At 41.7% G+C, this 6,889-nt stretch overlaps 1 long non-coding RNA gene across 1 annotated transcript in view; it reads right to left on the minus strand.

Annotated features, from left to right (window-relative positions):
* Window positions 1-6,881, minus strand: part of LOC102248611 — a 17,453-nt gene extending 10,572 nt beyond the window's left edge. Inside the window, exon 1 of the long non-coding RNA XR_001361539.1 lies at window positions 6,656-6,881. This is a non-coding gene — a long non-coding RNA (uncharacterized LOC102248611). The remainder of the gene's footprint in view (window positions 1-6,655) is intronic.
* Between the last annotated feature and the right edge of the window lie 8 nt (window positions 6,882-6,889).

Below are 6,889 nucleotides of genomic sequence, written 5' to 3' on the forward strand. Positions count from 1 at the left end.
CATTTAACAAAGAAAAATCAACCAAAAAAATGAGTTCGCATGTCACCTCTGACACACGTTTCATAAGTTCGCCATCACTGCATTCACTGAGCCAAAATGGCCAGGGCGTGAACAAGTATTTTTAACGCAGGACTTCTCAGAGCACTAATGTTAATATGCACTGTGGATCTCTAAGAGGGTATAGCATTCCCCAAATGAATTTGACCACAGGACCCCTATTTCTCAGGGTGTTCAAAAGGTAGAGCTCTACGGAAGCTGCTTGGAAATGTCTCAGTAGAGGAATGGCTCTATCTCCCTGACAATGGAAGGCGGAAGACCAAGGTGCTTTGGGAAGATGTTGCCTGACTAGTCTGCCCTGCGTTAGACAGATTTCCCATAGATAGCAGGAATGGGTGCCTTCCTACTTCTTTGATTACATGTAGGTGATTATATCCATTACTGATTGAAATCTAGGAAAGATCAATATGGATCATTTTCAGATTGATGTGGAAAGTCTTAGCACTGAACGAGTCCTAAGAAATCGCCCATTTAAACCCCTTCATTTCAGATACGGAGACTGAGGATCCAAAGATCTTAAGAGACTTGTCCTAAGTCCCAATGTTAGTCAATGGCAGAGCCACACCTGGAATCCAGGTCTCATTAATCCCAGTTTATGATCTTTTCACAAATACCAATAAAAGTGACCATTACTGATCAGTCATTGATACTGAGAAGGCAAACCAGGCCTTCTTCTTGGTTGCCCCCCCCCCAGAGGTAAACAATGTGAGTAAATTTAGGAAATTAATAAATGAACTCCAAAAGGGCTCCAGAAAATGCATCTTGTGTCACTATGGGGTGGTATCTTTAAGAAGGGAACCTCTGGGCATGGTGATAGCATTTTCTAAGTATACAAAGCACCGTCCATGATACTTTTCCAAAGTGAGTCATGTGAGTAACAATAGCATCTTCAATTTCACTACTATGATAAGGTTTCTTGAGCCATCGTCGACCTATATGCCTCAGAAAAAGAGAAGTTTCTTAGTCAAAGGAAAAAGGCAATTCCTTAGAGTTGAAATTATGTGCTTTGTCAGGGCTGATGCCACTGAAATTTGAAGCGAGTCAATGTTAAAGTGGATCTGAAATGTTCTATGATACATTATGCACAATATGATATGGTGTTAAGAAACGGCTGGAAATTTTGAGTCCTGTGAAAAATGAGTTACCTTCCTTGGGAGATGTATTTTAATTTATTTTTTTAATAAATAAGCAAGTTCGAAGTCCCTTAAGAGTATTTCATTATCATTAGAATAATTCAGTTCATGGCTAGAGCCAGTCATTTGTAGATTTAATTAATGAGTTTAATAATACATGAAAGTTCTTAATTCAGTAACTGTGCATGCTTAATGGCAGCCACTGAGCCAAAATGGCCAGGGCGTGAACAAGTATTTTTAACGCAGGACTTCTCAGAGCACTAAGCATGTTAATATGCACTGTGGATCTCTAAGAGGGTATAGCATTCCCCAAATGAATTTGACCACAGGACCCCTATTTCTCAGGGTGTTCAAAAGGTAGAGCTCTACGGAAGCTGCTTGGAAATGTCTCAGTGGAGGAATGGCTCCATCTCCCTGGCAATGGAAGGCGGAAGACCAAGGTGCTTTGGGAAGATGTTGCCTGACTAGTCTGCCCTGCGTTAGACAGATTTCCCATAGATAGCAGGAATGGGTGCCTTCCTACTTCTTTGATTACATGTAGGTGATTATATCCATTACTGATTGAAATCTAGGAAAGATCAATATGGATCATTTTCAGATTGATGTGGAAAGTCTTAGCACTGAACGAGTCCTAAGAAATCGCCCATTTAAACCCCTTCATTTCAGATACGGAGACTGAGGATCCAAAGATCTTAAGAGACTTGTCCTAAGTCCCAATGTTAGTCAATGGCAGAGCCACACCTGGAATCCAGGTCTCATTAATCCCAGTTTATGATCTTTTCACAAATACCAATAAAAGTGACCATTACTGATCAGTCATTGATACTGAGAAGGCAAACCAGGCCTTCTTCTTGGTTGCCCCCCCCCCAGAGGTAAACAATGTGAGTAAATTTAGGAAATTAATAAATGAACTCCAAAAGGGCTCCAGAAAATGCATCTTGTGTCACTATGGGGTGGTATCTTTAAGAAGGGAACCTCTGGGCATGGTGATAGCATTTTCTAAGTATACAAAGCACCGTCCATGATACTTTTCCAAAGTGAGTCATGTGAGTAACAATAGCATCTTCAATTTCACTACTATGATAAGGTTTCTTGAGCCATCGTCGACCTATATGCCTCAGAAAAAGAGAAGTTTCTTAGTCAAAGGAAAACGGCAATTCCTTAGAGTTGAAATTATGTGCTTTGTCAGGGCTGATGTCACTGAAATTTGAAGCGAGTCAATGTTAAAGTAGATCTGAAATGTTCTATGATACATTATGCACAATATGATATGGTGTTAAGAAATGGATGGAAATTTTGAGTCCTGTGAAAAATGGGTTACCTTCCTTGGGAGATGTATTTTCTTTTTAATAAATAAGCAAGTTCTAAGTCCCTTAAGAGTATTTCATTATCATTAGAATAATTCAGTTCAGAGCTAGAGCCAGTCATTTGTAGATTTAATTAATGAGTTTAATAATACATGAAAGTTCTTAATTCAGTAACTGTGCATGCTTAATGGCAGCAAGCAAATATTATTTAGTAATACAGTGATAGCAGTGGTATTTGCTGAGAATGTCAAGCTCATTTTTTATTTCAAACTTATACTGCATATATCTATAATGTGACTTATTTATCATTAGACCATATAAACAATAATTCTAAGAACAAAGCTTTCTGCCTGGTATACTTCATGTTGCCTAAAGTCAGAGCCACAGACAGTTCATGATCTTTCATTAAGAAGTTTGTTTTTAGTCATAAAATGCTTTTCAGTTAAAGCTGAGCTGTAAAATCACATTATGAAGGCACACTTAGGGTGTGACCACTCTATTGGGAAAAGTATGAATGAATGCAATTTGAAAAACTACTGAAAAAAATCATGCACCTTACTGAATATACTTGATGGATTCGATTTAAAAATAAATATACCTTTGCCATGTGATTGAGTAGTAGTTAAGCATGAGAACTCTAAAATTAGAGTTACCTGGGTCCAAATTCTAACTCTTTCACTCATTGGTCACATGACCTTTGGCTAGATACTTGATTATTATGTGCCTCGGTTTTCTCCTCTGTCGATAGGAGAGAATAGCACTGCCTATGGTGATTAAACAAGATATATACAGCTAGAACATACTTAGCACACATGTGTACATAATAAGTGCTTACTCATTATTATTATTATTTCTAAAGAATATCTCACAAGTTAGTGGGACCAACTACTTCTAGTGTGTGTGTGTGTGTGTGTGTGTGTGTGTGTGTGTGTGTGTGTCTTTTGCAGGGGGAGGGAAGAGTATATAATATCAATGTCTGATTTTAGAAGAATTTGACCTAAAGTTTTGTAGTATCCTATTTTTAGGTTCTCAGCACCACGCCACCTCTTGGGAAACTGTCTCACAGAACATTTTCTAAGGGAGGTTGAATTCTCCTTGCCCTAGCATTTTTGATGGCATAGAGTTAAGGATTTCAGAATTATTGCCAACGGTGGTTTTATCTTGCAGCTCTTAATTCAGAAAGTACTAATGGCTGCAACAGTGTTAACAGCAACAATACTTTGTTAGCTCGGGATCCTTCCCACAAAGCTCAGAAATGGTCTGGGGAGCAGATGTGCATAGGGTGGACCGAGAATGCTGGTGGTTTTGGTTTAGAATTTACACTTTACTTTCACTATTACTAGGCAGGATCAACTGAAATCAAATGCAAAACAAAGCAAGAAGGCAGCGGTCTTAAAGAAGAAGCCCAGCACTGAGAAACCAAGGCTTAAGCAGATACATGTACATACTCATTCATTTTAATATAAACTGTTTATGAGCAAAAGGGTTCATGTGGGTTCTAGAGCCTTTAGTCAATACAAGTTATACTGAAATCAGAATCAATACAATACTTTAAAACTCATTCTTTCAACATTTAACCAGGCTCTATGCTAGGCGTGGACACTGAGATGAATAAAAACACAGCAGTAAAGCAAAAGTGTAGCAATAAAGGGCAGCGCACCATGGTAAGTGTCAAAATAGAGGTTCAAGCAAGCGCTGTGGGCGCACAGGGAAGGGAAATTACACTGGTCTGGAGCCTGCAGAGGCTTCACAGAAAAGGCTACTTTTGAAATATGCCTTCAAGGAATGATACAACCCAACCTGCATTGTAGCTAACAAACAATGTAATACAATTACCATTTCCACAGGACCCTCTAGAGGGGTTGCAGATATTTTTTCTAGAATCTTAAAAAGTAGGTACCAATGTTCCAATAGATAGACGGAGAACTGGGATTCTAAGATTAGGAAGCTCAGCGTCACATGCCTAGTGAGTTGTAGACACAGGATTTGAGCCCAGATCTGTCTGTATCGTTCTAAGTCCCTTACCATTGCCCTGCACTGCCCAGAAAAATCTACTTATTCCCTATTGCCACCAGGACATGGCTGACTTGTAACTATGTGGAGTCTAAGTGTGGGAACTCATTCTGGAAGCCCATCTAGAATGTCAAACTTTGGCCTGAAGAGTTTAGTAGTCAGTGGAAGGTCAAGGTGGTGGTGGCTCTATATAGACACCTAGCCCAAGTGCTCTCTCATTTCTCTAAATTTCAATTATATTTCATTTGAAATGGTTTATGTGATTCGTGTCCATGCCAGGTCCCCTCTGCTATGCTTTGTGAACACCTTGAAGTCAGGGAATAAGCTTGATGCTTTGAGACTTTCAGGGTCCAGCATTCACAGAAGTTGGCTGATTGATTGATGATTCGCCTGGTGCCTTACTGGGGGCTTGATAAGTGTAAATGTTAACTTGAGTTAGGTTGACTGAGGTGAGGTGACTAGACTTAAGGTTTACATGCTACAGTTATTTTTTTAAAGTGACCTAAGCAGTATTACATAGTGGTTTTCAGACTAGTGCCCCTCAGACTTTAGTGTGTATGTGAATCACTTGACTTCACGTAGAACTATCCAGTTCACCCTATCAGAAAGCAGGCACAGAGTAGACAAAAGTGTTACAATTAAGCAAGTGAAGAGGGAAAGTAGGGAGACTCAAGTTGTGGGGTTATATCCCATTTCCAAACCTTGTTGCTATTCCCGGCCCCTTTGCTTTCGGGGCAATGAAGCGTAGTAATGGTATATAACAGCTACCTTGGTTGAGTACTTATAAAGTGTGTGGCATTGTTCTTGCTGCTTTAAGTATGTTATCTAATTCTCATAATACCCTATAGTTGTATCTAACTGATGATTAAAAAAAAAAGTAGCAGTTACTTCTTTACGTTGACACAGGAAGAGTAGTATTCTTAGTTCATCTGAGTCCAAAGTCTCAGGTTGAAAGGTTCCTTGATACTGGGTAGAGATGGAACAATTCAGGGATGCTTAAGCTTGGGGTCTGGGTGCCCGTGGTACAAGAAGGATAGAGGTGCGCTTTGGAAGCACTTGCAGGTTAAGGCCCACCACAGGAGGTCTGTGTCCTTAGTACTTGCTTCACGGAGCATTTAAATACATTTAAGAGCTGATCCTACCTCAAGGATAGTACCCAATGGCTTGCAAGGTATTCGAAATTTTTAGCAAATTTCTAAACTCAGCCTCTGCCTTTTCCCTAGGAACTCTCCCGGAACTTTCCCACCCACTATTTAGGAAGAAGGTCCCACCCTAGATTTTTGTCTTGATCTAGGTTCACTAAGGCTGGTGTTGGAGCCATCTCCTAAGGGCTAAAAAAGGATTTAAGGTAGTCTTCTGAGAGGGGAAACCCCAAAACAGTACTGGAATTGCAAATGTGTAGGAGTTTGCCAGGTTAGCTGGGGGGAAGCAGATAAAGCCCATGAGAACAATTTTGGACAAATGTCCATTCTGCCTTGGAAATGGAAATGGGGTAAAAGGAGGTGCCTACTTTCTTAAGGGTTGCTATGTAAGAAGAAACCAACCAGTCTATTAATTGTTCTATTCACGTACTTGGGTCTTTTCCTGGCTGCTGGGACAGAGCAATTGTTTAATTTGGGTGCTTGTAGAATAGCTGGTATTGATAAAGCATCCCAGAAGACTATATTACTTAGCAATCTTGCCTGTACATTTTTTCATTGGGCAGATTTTCCGTATAGAAGATAGAGTTTGCGTTTTCGTCCTGAAATTGGGTAAGGGAGTGTGGGGGAAAAATCATGGTGCAGATCAGTAAGAAAAAAAAACCCTCCCCCCATACTCTTAAACAACAGGTGGTTTTGACCAGCGCGGTCAACCCCTTTATGCACCACATGAAATTGTAGGCGGCGCATTCAATGTCAGTGTCCCGGGAATCTGCGGCTGGGAAATGGGGGAGGCTGGGAGTTGCGGGGAGTGGGGGAAGGGGGGCTGTCAGCGTCCTGCAACATGGGGGTTCCTGCGAGAGAGGAGACTCGAGTGTCAAAGGGCTGATGGGCTTCCTGGTCCAGGGAAATTAGCTTCCTCTTTCGGCGTCTACCTCCATGCGTTCCACGACTACTTCCATCCGTGGGTTCAGGTGGGTGGAGGGAAATAAGGGGATGGGGTTACCTCTACCGTGACCCGGGTCCTTCCCCGGAGTTCCCATTAGGGCGATTTTCAGTGGTGGCTGCCGCCTCTAACTTACCGGGGAGGCGCTGCGGTGTGGAGCGGAGGCTGCGCGCAGAGAAGGCCGGGGGTTTCCGCACATTGTTGGGGATTGGGGGGAAGGGGGAGTCGCTAGCCCCAGCCGATTCCTGGGGCAGAGCCGCCAGGTGGGCGGATCAGGGGCCCGCGAGGCCGGCT

The sequence above is a fragment of the Myotis brandtii genome, unplaced genomic scaffold, assembly GCF_000412655.1.
Source record: "Myotis brandtii unplaced genomic scaffold, ASM41265v1 scaffold177, whole genome shotgun sequence".
Taxonomy (NCBI): Eukaryota; Metazoa; Chordata; class Mammalia; order Chiroptera; family Vespertilionidae; genus Myotis; species Myotis brandtii.